Raw genomic sequence first — 15,102 nt, 5'->3', positions numbered from 1 at the left:
GGAATTAATTGGCCACTTGAGGGAAAATTGCGTAGAGCTGGCTGACACTTTTTTATGTGTGTCAGAACCCCACATTCGGGGAAACCCGACCATTTCCCACACAAGCTGAAAATCGAGGCCTTTGTCTCATCGCATTGAAGTCAGCCTTACCTAAATCTAGAATCTTAGTAGCTGTTTCACATTTCTCCCTTTCAAACACTACATTGAACTCAATCATGTTATGATCACTATTAAATAAATGTTCACGCACCATTAGGCTGTTAACTAAATCTGACTCATTACTCATTACTAAATCTAATATGGCATGTCCCCTTGTTGGTTCTAGGACATATTTTTGCACAAAGCTATTCCAGACACTCAAGAATTTCACTACCTTTCTGACAGGTGCTAGTCTGCTTATCCCAATCTATTTGAAAGTTAAAATCCCCCATTAAAACCACTCTGCCTTTACTACATGCTTGTCTAATCTCTGCATTTATACAATCTAGCACTTCACAGCTGCTACCAGAGGGCCTATACACAACTCCCACTACAGTCTTAAATCCTTTTCTATTTCTTAATTCTATGCATAAAGTCTCCACTGCCTGCTTACCTCTCGTTATATCCTCTTTTATCATTGAAGTGATTTCATCCTTAATCACTAAGGTTACTCCTCCCCCTCTACCATTTTCCCTAACTTTCCTGTGGACCTTATAATCTGGTATATTTAGTTCTCAGTCCAGACCGTCTTGCAGCCATGTCTCAGTAATGGCTACCATGTCATACACTCCAAGTTGAATTCACACCTGCAGTTCATTTAATGTATTCCTTATACTCCGTGCGTTTGTATAAAGAACGCTAATTTGGGCCACACACCTTAGCCTGTCCTTCAGTTCTAATGTTTTACTCACATGTTTCTTATTTCTCTCTCCTGATTTAATCACTTTACATCTTTTAGTTTTCCCTTTAACTGTAGTGCCTAAAACACAATTTCTGAATGTTACTCTATTCTCTTCCCTTTCGTTTATTTTGGAAATATTATTTATGCTACATTTTCCACCTGAGCCCTCCCCCCCATTTAACATAGAAACATAGAGATAGGAACAGGAGTCGGCCATTCGGCCCTTCGAGCCTGCTCCGCCATTCAATGAGATCATGACTGATCTTCGTCTGAGATCATAGCTGATCTTACCAGTTCAGTACCCCGTCCCCGCCTTTTCTCCGTAACCCTTAATCCCCTTAGCCTTCAGAAATATATCCAATTCTCTCTTGAAAATATTTATTGAATTAGCCTTCACAGCCCTCTGTGGCAGGGAATTCCACAGGCTCACCACTCTTTGAGTGAAGAAATTCTTCCTCATCTCTGTTTTAAATGATTTGCCCGCTATTTTTAGACTGTGGCCCCTGGTTCTGTGCTCCCCGGCCATTGGAAACATTCTCTCTGAATTCAGCCTGTCCAGGCCTGCCATAATTTTATATGTTTCGATGAGATCCCCTCTCAATCTTCTAAACTCCAGTGAGTACAAGCCCAAACTATTTAATCTCTCTTCGTAGGTCATTCCCGCCATTCCAGGTATCAGCCTGGTGAATCGCCGTTGCACTCTTTCCATGGCAAGAACATCCTTCCGCAGATGGGGCGACCAAAACTGTACACAATACTCCAGATGCGGTCTCACCAGCACCTTGTACAGCTGTAGTAAGGTATCCCTATTCCTATACTCGAACCCCCTTGATATGAAGGCCAACATACCATTTGCCTTCTTAATCGCCTGTTGCACCTGCATGCTCTCCTTCAGTGACTGGTGCACAAGAACACCCAGGTCCCTCTGCACTTCCCCATCTCCCAATCTATTGCCATTTAGATAATAATCTACCCTCCTGTTTTTACCCCCAAAGTGGATAACCTCGCATTTATCCACATTATAGTGCATCTGCCACGTATCCGCCCATTCCCCCAACCTGTCCAAATCGCACTGTAGCCTCCTGACATCCTCATCAGAGCCCACCCCTCCTCCTAGTTTAGTGTCGTCAGCGAATTTGGAAATATTGCATCCAATTCCCTGATCCAGATCATTTATATATATTGTGAACAGCTGGGGTCCCAGGACAGATCCTTGCGGCACCCCGCTGGTCACCGCCTGCCACTCCGAAAACGAGCCGTTTATTCCAACTCTCTGTTTTCTATCCGCCAGCCAATTCTCTATCCACGTTAATACTTTGCCCCCAATCCCATGAGCCTTAATTTTGCATGATAATCTTTTGTGTGGAACCTTATCGAAGGCTTTCTGGAAGTCAAGGTACACCACATCCACTGGCTCTCCCCCATCTATTTTACCAGTTACTTCCTCAAAAAATTCCAGCAGATTAGTCAAACACGATTTACCCTTTGTAAATCCATGTTGACTCTGTCCGATCCTTTCCCCATTTGTCAAGTGCTCCGCTATTTTATCCTTAATAATGGACTCTAGCATTTTGCCCACAACCGATGTAAGGCTTACTGGTCTATAATTCCCTGCTTTCTCTCTACCCCCCTTTTTAAATATTGGGGTAACATTAGCTACCCTCCAATCCACGGGTACTGTTCCCGAGTCAATGGAGTTCCGGAAGATGATCCTTAGAGCATCTGCTATCTCCAGGGCCACCTCCTTAAGTACCCTAGGATGTAGTTTATCAGGCCCCGGGGATTTGTCGGTCTTCAGTCCCCTCAACTTACCCAACACCATATCCCTAGAGATACTAATTTCTGTCAGCTCCTCCCTCTCATTAGTCCCTATGTTTGCCGATATTCCTGGGAGGTTATTTGTGTCCTCCTTTGTGAATACAGAACCAAAGTATGAGTTTAATTGGTCTGCCATTTCCTTATTCTCCATTATATATTCTCCCGAATCGGACTGCAAGGGACCGACTTGGGATTTTACCAGTCTTTTCCTCCTGATATACCGATAAAAGCTTTTGCAGTCTGTCTTTATGTTTGCTGCAAGTTTACTTTCGTATTCTATTTTCCCCTTCCTGATTAATCCCTTTGTCCTCTTTTGCTGTATCCTGTACTGCCCCCAATCTTCCGGTCTGGTGCTTTTTTTTGCCAGTTGATATGCCCTTTTTTTTATTTTATGCTGTCCCTAATTTCCCTCGTTATCCACGGTTGAGTCACCTTTTTAGGTTTATTTTTATGCCAAACCGGTATAAACATGTTCTGGAATTCTTCCATTCTATCTTTGAATGCTTGCCATTGTCTATCCACTGTCAATCCCCCCAGAAACACCACCCAATCAATCTTACCCAATTCCCGTCTCATACCCTCGTAATTCCCTTTATTTAAGTTCTGGACCTTAGTCTCTGATTCAATTTCCTCACTCTCCATCTCGACTGAGAGCTCGATCATATTATGATCGCTCTGACCCAAGGGGCCTTGTACAAGAAGATTGCTGATAAGTCCCTTCTCATTGCACAATACCCAGTCTAAAATGGCCTGATCTCGAGTCGGCTCCTCGACATATTGGTCCAGATAACCGTCCCGAAAACATTCCAGGAATTCCTCCTCCTCAGAATTTTTACTAATTTGGGTAGTCCAATCAATATGTAAATTAAAGTCACCCATGATGACAGCTGTGCTCTTATCGCACGCTTCTCTAATTTCCCTTTTTATGCCTTCCCTCACCTCCATATTACTATTTGGAGGCCTATATATCACACCCACTAACGTTTTCCTCCCCTTGCTATTTCTCATTTCTACCCATACAGATTCCGTTTCATCCGAGTTAATATCCTTCCTTTCCATTGCATTAATCCCCTCCTTTACCAGCAATGCTACCCCACCTCCCCTACCTTTTTGCCGATCCTTCCTAAATATTGTATATCCCTGGATGTTAAGTTCCCAGCCTTGCCCACCCTGCAGCCACGTTTCTGTAATCCCAATCAAATCATACTTGTTTACCTCTATTTCCACAACTAATTCATCCACCTTGTTCCTAATGCTTCTAGCATTAAGATACAAAGCCTTCAGGCTTGCTTTTTTCACACTCTCATTATGAATTAGTTTGGCCCTTTGTGTTTCTCTCCTTTGCTTATTGCTTCTCACCTTTCTACCATCTATTTCTGACTTCATATGACTTCCCTCTTTTCCACTACCTAGGTTCCCATCCCCCTGCCAAATTAGTTTAAATCCTCCCGAACCGCCCTAGAAAATATTACCCCGAGGACATCGGCTCCCTCACAGTTCAGGTGTAGACCGTCCCCTTGGTACAGGTCACTCCTCCCCAAGAACTGGTTCCAATGCCTCAAGAATTTAAATCCCTCTCCCTTGCACCACTGCTCAAGCCACGTATTTAGCTTATCTATCTTACTCTCTCTAAACTTATTAGCTCGTGGCACTGGTAGCAATCCAGAGATTACTACCTTTGAGGTCCTACTTTTCAATTTAGCTCCGAACTCCCTAAATTCAGCTTGTAGGACCTCCTCCCTCTTTTTACCTACATCGTTGGTACCTACATGTACCACGACAACTGGCTGATCCCCCTCCCCCTTCAGAATGCTCTGCACCCGCTCCGAGACATCCTTGACCTTTGCACCAGGGAGGCAACATACCATCTTGGAGTCTCGGTCTCGGCCACAGAAACTCCTATCTATCCCCCTTACAATTGAATCCCCTATCACTATAGCCCTATCCCTCTTTTTCCCGCCCTTCTGTGCAGCAGAGCCAGTCATGGTGCCCTGAACCTGGCTGCTGGTGCCTTCCCCTGATAAGTCATCTCCCCCAACAGTACCCAAAACGGTAAACCTGTTTTGGAGGGAGATGACCGCAGGTGACTCCTGCACTACCTTCCTGCCTTTACCCTGCCTTTTGGTCACCCATTTACTGTCTGAGCTAGCCTTTACCTGCGGTGTGACCAACTCACTGAATGTGCTATCCACAACATCCTCAGCATCGCGTATGCTCCAGAGTGAGTCCATTCGCAGCTCCAGCGCCGCCATGCGGTCCGCTAGGAGCTGCAGCTGGACACACTTCCTGCACACATAGTTGTCAGGGACAGTGTCCCTGATTTCCCACATGGCACAGGAGGAGCATGACACGGGTCCGAGCTGCCCTTCCATGACTTAACCCTTACAATACCCTTTTATTTACTACGATTTAGCTTAATTATTGAATTCTACTTAGAATAAGTTTGTGAAAGTACTCACCAACCAGTCACCTACCTGTTTTCTGGTGTTGTATTTTCACTGCCGCCTCCTGTCCTGGAACCTTTTCCACCTAGGTTAGGCTCCTGAAATAAAATAAATTGAACCTACCTTTTCAACTTCCCCTAACCCCTAAAAGGTTAGAGGAGGTGGAAGGGTGGGAGACACTACACTGTAGTGTTTCGGGTTTAGCAACAGCTCCACCTATATAAGAGTTACTGGCCTCCTGCTCTCCCGACCGCCCTACTTATCCTTTCCACTCAGACCCTGGTCCAGGTTGTGCCCTTCCCAACGGTACAGTTCCTTCCTGCCCCAATACTGGTGCCAGTGCCCCATGAAATGGAACCCCTCTTTCCCACACCACTCCTTCAGCCACGTGTCCACCTGCCTAATCTGCTTATCCCTATGCCAATTTGCTTGTGGCTCCCCCCCAGTACTGGCCTCGATCTACCCCCGATGCTGGCCCTGACCTCCAGGCCCTCCCCCAGAGTCCTTGCTGACCATTCGGCTGTTCAGCCTGTGATCTTTTTACGGGCGCGAGCAAATCTTGCCCTGCGGTGGCACTGCCCGTTTTCAGGCCTTATCGAATTTTTAAGCCAAGATGTTTACTCTACTGTCCTCTGAAGGTAAGGGGATGACTCTGGGCACATGGTTTATTGAGTAAGCCGAACACAGTGACAAGAGTTTCTGTTCGACTCCTGGGCTCACTACAATGACTGGATATTGGGTGTGTGAAGGTAGATTCTGGTGTGCAGGGAGAAAGAGCTCACTTATGAGAATGGTCTTTGGTATGGTGCACATGGAGTGTATCTAATATAAAAGTCCAAAATTGCAACACAGGCTATTGAAATATGATCTCTTCAGATGTGGGCAGTGGGAATAATGTACTTCATTCCGTCAATGGAAGTACCTTGCTTATTGTTCCTATGTGTCACAAGGTTGCAAATTGAAATGCATTTTTGGATTTGAGCATCTAATCGAGGCTGGACCTTCAGTAAGGTACGAAGAGAATGCTGCACTGTCTTAGCTGCCAGCCTTTGGATGACATTAAACTGAAGCTCCATCTGCCTGATCAGGTGGAAATAAACAATTCCATAGCACTATCTGAAGAAGAGCAAAAAGTTTATGTGCTGTTCTGGCCAGATTTCCTCCTTCAACCAAAACAGACTGGGCCTCCGGAAGTTCCTGGGGTCCGTGCGGACGTGATTGGAGGCGGGTCGGGTGGGAAATTTGAAATATCTTGCAGCGGGCCGGGAACCTGTTGTCAACCCGCCCCCACGCGCCTTTCCCTCGGGCGTGTTTGCCGGCGAGGCAGCGACCCAAACGGCAGAGGCGGGCGAGCTAATTTAAATCATTATGAGGTACCTGTCAGACCCTAAAGTGCCTTTTTCACCCTATCTTTCAATTTTCCCTGGATGAGCATGGGAATTACGCAGCTCGGGAACCACATCTGTGAACCTAAGGCGGAAGTTCAGTGGCCAGTGATCCACCTCATTAGTACACTGCATGAAAAGTATAATAAAAACTCCTACCTCACAGCTGATCACTTTCCTAAGGCAAATGCTGTTGCTGACTGCATTGTCAGCACAGATTTAGCTTTCTAGAGGTTGTCAGTGTTTCCAGCAACATCGGCATCCAGTGTCACCTCATTGGTAGAACCTATTGCACCATTGACAGATTGCTTCTGTCATTTCTACTTGACCTGCCATCTATTAGATCAGAATGGGTGCCCTTTATACTGTCTCACCTTGGTCCTCAGAATCGGACCACAATGAGCCCCAACACCAGCAGCACCAGGCACACCAGCAGCACCAACAACAACACCAACCTTCTCCTCAATGCCCTGATGGTGCACAGGGCAGAGGGCATCAGCGCAGGGCTGCAACGCGCCGGAGGCGATACCCCCAACACAGGGTATACAGGCAGAGGATGAGCTTCCTCAACATGACTGAGCAGCAGTGCCAAAGGAGGCTCAGGCTATCGCGCCAGGTCATCGCAGACATTTGCAGATTGCTGGAGCAAGACCTGCAGCCCAGAGGAGCAGGTGGACACTCCTTACCAGTGGCTGTCAAAGTCACCACTGCCCTCAACTTCTTCACCTCAGGCTCTTTCCAGGGATCTGCAGCAGACATTTGTGGCATCTCACAGTCGGCCGCCCACAGATGCATCACACAGGTCACTGATGCGTTGATGTCAGCCAATTATATCAACTTTGCCACTGATGAAGCCAGTGTTACCAAGCAGGTGCTCAGCTTTGCCGCTCTGGCTGGCTTCCCACGAGTGCCGAGCGTCATCGACTGCACACATGTGGCCATCAGGGCACCCCATCATCACCCAGGAATCTTTGCAACCGCAAGGGCTTCCACTCCGTCAATGTGCAGCTTGTGGCGTACCGATCACAGAAAGGACACAATCCGCTTTTCGGTCCGTAGACTATAAATCAGGCGTCATGCCTTTAAGAAGGATCACACCTTTAAGAAACTCGATCTGCAACATAGTTAAGCCCAGAGCGGGGGAGGAGCAGTCGAAGCTGTGGACTGATGAAAAGCAGTCAGACTTGGTTTAGTCTCTGATGCCATTTTGTGTTCAACATGTAGCCTTAACAATTAAACCTTTTCTGTTGAACCTCTCCGAGTTCAGTATTTTTTGCTAGGAGTACGTAGACTCCTACATTGGTGACCCCAATGCTCAGGACGACGCCTGGCAGACACAAACGCAGTTTCTGTGAAGCTGCCGGAGTTCTGGGAGAACCTAGCCACCGCCTGGTTCCTTCAAGCCGAATTGCAATTCCGACTCCGCGGCATCACCGCCGACGCAACGATGTATGACTACCTCCTTGCCTCCCTGGGCAGCTCCACAATCACGAAAGTCTGGACAACACTACAAGACCCTCCGGAGGAAGGCAAGTACGCACATCTCAAGGCCGCGCTCCTTAAAAAATTCACAGCCTCCCAATTTTTGCGCAACTGCCACCTCCTCGAACTCCCGGGCCTCGGTGACTCCATGCCGTCAGACTTGCTCTCACACATGCTTGCTCTGACCGACGAGAAACCGCCTGGCTCCCTCTTCCGCACGCTCTTTATCCGCCAACTACCTCCCAGCATCCGCCCGGCGATCGTGGCGTCCAGCCTCACGGACCGTGAGGTCCTGGCCGACAAAGCCGATAAGCTCCTGTCCGCCGGCTCCAACCACGCCGTCACCCCCGACCTGGACTCTGCAGCGTCGGCGCGTGCTCCACCCTTTATCGCGCGGCCACAAAGCTCGGCCACGAGGCCCCCACGTCCCCCAAGCCCTCCGACCCAGGGCTACTGCTACTTCCATGCCTGGTTCGGCACACCGGCACGCCGCTGCAGCCATCCCTGCACATTTCCAACCGCCCCCACACCGGCCTACACGATGGCCGTGGGGCAAGCAGGTGCGCTGCTGTACGTTACGGACAGCGCCTCCGGACGCCGTTTCCTATGCGACACAGGCGCGCAGCGCAGCATCATCCCCGCGTCTGCCCTCGAGATCCAGCGAGGCGGCCGCGGCCCTGCGCTGGCTGCCACCAACGGCACCGACATCCGGACGTACGGCACCCGCACCATCACCATCGACCTCGCAGGCCGCTGCTACCACTGGGAGTTTATCACCGCCAAGGTGCTCTCCCCGCTCCTCGGTGCGGATTTCCTGTGCGCCCACGGCCTGTTGGTCGACATGCCTCGGCACCGCCTCGTGGACATGAACACCATGTCACCTATCCCGGGCGCCATGGCCCCCCCCCAACCCGCCGAAATGGCATGGCAGTGCCGCGCCCGCTCAACGGACGACGACTCAGCACTCCTGGCTGAGTTCCCAGCCCTCACCAACCCGACCTTCTCCGCGAAAGTTGCTAAGCACGGGGTAGAACACTTCATCCCCACCACAGGCCCACCGGTGGATGCCCACGCCCGCAGGCTGGACCCGGCCAAGCTGGAGATCGCGCGGGCCGAGTTCGCCACAATGGAACAGCTCGGCATCATCCGCCACTCCAACAGCCCCTGGGCCTCCCCACTCCACATCGTCACCAAACCCGACGGGGGATGGCGCCCCTGCGGGGACAACCGGCGCCTAAACGACACCACCACGCCGGATCGGTACCCCATACCGCATATTCAAGACTTCTCGGCTAGACTAGCCGGCCGCTCAGTCTTCTCCAAAGTCGACCTGGTGCGCGGTTACCATCAGGTGCCAGTCCACCCCACGGACGTTCCCAAGACGGCCATAATTACCCCTTTTGGACTATTCGTGTTCCTCCGAATGCCCTTCGGCCTCAAAAACGCGGCCCAGGCCTTCCAGCGGCTCATGGACTCGGTCCTCCGGGACCTGAAGTTCCTCTTTGTCTACCTGGATGACATCCTGGTAGCTAGTTCCTCCAAGCAGGAACACATCGAGCACCTCCGCACCCTGTTCCAGCGGCTCAGTGAGCACGGGCTCATCATAAGCCCAGCCAAGTGCCAATTCGGCCTCAGCAGGATCGAATTCCTCGGCCACCACATCACGCAGGACGGAGCCATTCCCATGCCTGCCAAGGTGCAAGCCGTCCAGCAGTTCCCCCGGCCTACCACCATCAAAGGCCTCCAGGAGTTCTTGGGGATGATCGACTTTTACAACCGCTTCATTCCCGGAGTGGCCTCCCTCATGCGGCCCCTATACGAAGCCTTCCAGGGTAAGAAAGACAGAATGGCGATCGAGTGGTCGGCGGACATGTTGACTGCTTTTGACTCGACCAAAAAGGCGCTCGCCGACGCCACCATGCTCGCCCACCCACAGCCCAATGCCAGGGTGGCCCTCACCACGGACGCCTCCGACCACGTGGTCGGCGCCGTGTACGAACAGTGGGTCGACGGGGCCTGGCAACCGCTGGCCTTTTTCAGCCACCAACTGCGCCCCCCGGAGGCCAAATACAGCGCCTTTGACCGCGAGCTCCTCGCACTGTACCTGGCAGTCCGCCATTTTAGATTTCTTCTGGAGGGCCGCCCCTTCAACGCGTTTGTCGACCACAAACCCCTGACATTCGCGATGGCGAAATCGGCGGACCCGTGGTCAGCCAGGCAACAACGCCAGCTCGTCGCGGTGTCCGAATTCACCACGGACATCCGGCACGTCCCCGGTCGAGACAACGTGGTGGGCGACTGCCTATCCCGCCCGCCGTCCACGGCGCCCACCTGGCAGTGGATTATGCTCAACTGGCAGCGGAACAACGCACCGACCCCGATCTGCTCTCCGCGCCCACAACCCTCCCAGGGCTGCGACTGACCGACGTCGCCTGCGGCCCGTCCGACGTCACAGTCAAATGCGACACCTCCTTGGCGCAATCCTGCACCGTAGTCCCGGCGTCCTGGCGAAAACGGGTGTTCGACATCGTCCACGGCCTCTCACACCCCGGCACCCGCGCGTCCATTAGACTGGTGGCCAACCGATTTGTCTGGCGCGGCCTGCGCAAAGATGTGCGCGTCTGGTCCAGATCCTGCATAGCTTGCCAGCGTGCCAAAATCCACCAGCACGTCAAAGCCCCACTCGAGGAGTTCACCGTGCCAGAAAGAAGGTTTGACCATGTCCACATCGACCTCGTCGGCCCCCTGCCGCCATCACAAGGTCACACGCACCTGCTGACAATCGTGGACCGTACCACCCGCTGGCCCGAGGCCATTCCACTGACGTCCACCACCACCGCCGACATCGCGAGGGCGTTCATTGGTACCTGGGTCGCTCGGTTCGGCGTCCCCTCCGACATGACGTCGGATAGAGGCCCGCAGTTCACCTCTGATCTGTGGGCCGCCATCGTCCGAAACCTCAGGGTGGCCGTTCACCGCACCACGGCTTACCACCCCCAAGCCAATGGACTGTGCGAGCGATTCCACAGGTCCATGAAGGTGTCCCTCCGCGCCAGCCTCGAGGACGAGGCTTGGATCGACCGCCTCCCGTGGGTGCTACTTGGCCTACGCTCCGCGGTCAAGGAAGACCTGCGAGCCTCGGCGGTGGAACTCGTGTACTGCCAGCCGCTGCGCGTACCCGGAGAGTTCCTGCCCACTGCCACGACCCCCTGGTCGGCTGATCAGCAACGCTGCGCTTTCGCCAACCGAGCACAACAGTTCGCTCCGGTACCCACCGGCCGGCACGGCGAACCAGCAACCCGCGTACCACCTAGCCTGCACATGGCCAAATTTGTTTTCGTGCACCATGACGCCCACCGAGGACCTCTACGGCCCCCATATGACGGACCCTACAAGGTACTCCAGACGGGGAACAAGTTCTTCCTCCTCGAAGTGGGCGGCAGAACTGACAAGGTGTCGGTCGACCGGCTCAAGCTGGCGCACCTAGAGCCCGACGAACCCGTTCAAGTGGGCCAACCCCCACCGCGGGGCAGACCGCCTAAGAGCCCGACGCATCCGACCGCCCCGCTCCCGACACCAACCGCCAAGAGCCGTTCCGGCCGTGCCATCAAGCCGCCACGCCGGTTCATACACTCCCTACTAGCGGATTCTGGGGGGAGCTGTGTGACGTACCGATCACAGAAAGGACACAATCCGCTTTTCGGTCCGTAGACTATAAATCAGGCGTCATGCCTTTAAGAAGGATCACACCTTTAAGAAACTCGATCTGCAACATAGTTAAGCCCAGAGCGGGGGAGGAGCAGTCGAAGCTGTGGACTGATGAAAAGCAGTCAGACTTGGTTTAGTCTCTGACGCCATTTTGTGTTCAACATGTAGCCTTAACAATTAAACCTTTTCTGTTGAACCTCTCCGAGGTCAGTATTTTTTGCTAGGAGTACGTAGACTCCTACAAGCTCGTCTGCAGCCATAGGATGATCATCATGCATGTGTGCGCCAAATTCCCCGGCAGCTGTCATGACTCTTTCATCCTGTGCCAGTCCATCCTCCCTCAGCTCTTCGCTCCTCCAAACAGACTTTCCAGCTGGCTGCTTGGAGACAAGGGTTCATGACACCCTTGAGGAGGTCAAGAAATGAGGCTGAGGAGAGATATAATGAAAGCCACATGTCCACCAGATGTGTCATAGAGCAGACAATAGGCATGCTGAAAATGTGCTTCAGATGCCTTGACAGATCTGGAGGAGCCCTTCAGTATGCACCAGCCAGGGTCTCCAGAATCATTGTGGTCTGCAGCACCCTGCACATCATAGCGCAACAGTGAGGATTAGCGCTGCATGAGGAGCAAGGCACTGAGCGCACAGCCTCTTGAGAGGAGGAGGAGCAGGAGGAAGCTGCAGTCCAGATCCCACCAGCATCCAAGCACATTCCTTCCCGGGAGGCCAGGGATGGGCTTATTATGGCCAGATTTACTTAACTTTATGCTGTACACCCATATGGCTGCCACATGCTGCGCCAGTTTGGCACCACCCCACAGCAACACCATAAAGCATCCCTACAATGACCAGGCCATTCCTTTCACACTGACCCCCATTGCTGGAGGTAACGTTATGTCTCACCTTTCACTCCAACTCACTAAGCCACTTCTAAAGGTGCACACGAATTTGTCCATGACCAGAAAGTGGTGAAAATAAAGGTTTTTATCTATGACATCTCAATAACGGAAACTTTACAAAAACATTTAATAAAACACCCAAGTGGCTACCCTTGTGAATCTACTTGTGTTTCATCTTTCGCTTCCGCGTGCTTCTACGAGGTGCTACCGCTGTGGCTTCAGCAGAGGTAGAGGCAGCCTGCTCACTTCCCTGCTGCGACTGCTTAGACGCTTTTGGCAGACATCCTCTGGGTTTTGGAGCCTCTGATAGCCCCGCCAAAGTCTACTCCTCCTGCGACTGTGCAAGGGGAGACTCGGCCATCGCTGTCGAGGAGGCATGTGGGGCTGTGACTGGGGGTGGGGGGGGGGACGGAGGCGGCAATGGGGGAGAAGTGTGAGTGCTTTGAGAGGAGCCCCCACTTCCATGTCCCCTATCACCATCATCCCTCTCATGGGCCACCCGCACTTCCCTGCTAGCAAGCAGCTGGAGAGCACCTTGCTGCACAGCAGTGGGGCCATAAGGACCCACTTCTATGTTGACATCCCTCCTAGAGAGGATGTCTATGAGCTGCTGCCATCTATTCTCCATAGATAGCCATCTAGTCTCCATAGAGACCATGTGCTCCTGTGAATGACGCATTAGCTGCTCCATGCAGGTGGCCCTCCTATCCACTGAAGAGCCTACAATTGCCATCGCCTGTGACATGGTGATGCTCATGTTGGAGATGGACTCCTCCATTCTCTGGACATTTCTGGACATCACGATTGCAAAACCTGTCAAAGCCTCCTGCACTTCTTGCTGCACCTCCAGGATCGCCCTCTTTCTCGATGGCCCCTGAGGCTCGGTGACTGCATGCAGCTGAGCAGAGCTTGGAACGTCCTGCGCCCTCTGGCGAGGTGTCTCCACTGCTGTCCCTCTCTCCACCATCTGCTCTTGCTCACTTGTGAGCTGTGAGACACCAGGTGACAACACTGCTCTATCCTGCGAAGGACCCACTGAGGTGTGAGTATCTGTGCTGGTGCTGGGTGTGCTTATGTCTGGTGATGGTGCGCCCTCAGAGGCTGGAGGCTGCTCTGAGGAGTCGTCTTCCTCTTCCACCTGGACAGTGGTGGGGGCTCTTGATGGACCTGTGGGGGAGTAAAGAGATGAGTTAGATATGTCATATGTAGATTGGGTACAGAAACCATTATGCACATGATGACCATTCACTGGCTGCTGACATCAGTCCCCATATGAGTGACTGCTGTATGCCATGTAGCTGTATGATATGTAATTCTATCACCAGGTTGCTGAGATGTTCCCTCTCTCCGTCTCCCACCTCCAGCTGCTCGGCGACTCCAGAGACTTCCAACGCAGTCTCCTCTGCTGATGATAGGGTGGTCAATGATGGAGTGCCACCTCCGGTTCTCTCCCTCTTATTGGGGGCTCTCTTTTTCTGTAAGGAGTGAAAGAGAAGCTTGAGTGAGAGTGATGGAATGTCTGTAAGTAATGAATGTGTTACATCTTTAGAGGGTGACTATGATGGAGTGGGGTGGCAATGCCAAGTGGCCTCCTTGTGTGTTGTTAGTTGGTATGATTGCATTAGGATGAGGGTGAGTGTGAAGGGTGGCTAGTCAGATGGGGATGTGCTAATGTAAATTGAGAGGGATGGGTGGGCATGCAAGGTAAGTTGGTGTGAGTAATGATGTGCAGGAGCAGGGTTGGGAAGGCAAAGTGATGGGGATGTGATGAGAGGCACAGCAGGATGACGGTGAGTCTGGCTTTATACTCACCTTTCCTGACCTAATGAGATCATTGAAACACTTCCAGCACTGCACCCAGGTCCTCCTGACCACACCCCTGCTGTTGACCTCCTCTGCTCTTTGGAGCCAGGCTCCTTTTGTCTCCTGGGGAGGTCTCTTCTGCTCATTAGAAGGGAAGAGGACCTACCTACATGCTCTCACTCCCCCCACAATCATATTGGGGGGTGGGGGGGGTTGGTGGGGGGAGTCATTGAAGAACCTGGGTGCAGCCCTCTGTCTCTGTGCAGTCATGTTTGGCATTCTTTGTAACAGTACAATTGTGCAGTGTGCTGCCTGCACACTCCTAAATGAACCTTCAAATGCAATGTGGCCATGGCTCCTTTAAATATCCCGGCTGAAAACGCGTCATCGATGACGTCATCAGACCCGCACCATTTAATAGGGCCGGGTGACGTGCGGGACGGCTTTAATTGGCCCCATTAACGGAAAGTCGATCTCAAGAGTGACATGGTATGAAGAACGGGGTCGCGACCCGCCACGGCGACTGCTTGCACCCGACCCGGCCAAGTACAGGAAATTCCGGCTGGCATTTATCTCATTTGCTAATTGTGATACCTTGCCGTGTGTAAATTAACTGCCATGTTTACCTATAAAATAATGACTGCACTTGAAAAGTAATTCCTTGGTTGTGAAGTGATTTGT

Source organism: Somniosus microcephalus, chromosome 1 (assembly GCF_052327205.1).
Source record: "Somniosus microcephalus isolate GS21.2 chromosome 1, FLI_Smic_1.0, whole genome shotgun sequence".
NCBI lineage: Eukaryota > Metazoa > Chordata > Chondrichthyes > Squaliformes > Somniosidae > Somniosus > Somniosus microcephalus.
This window is presented reverse-complemented; position numbering follows the sequence as displayed.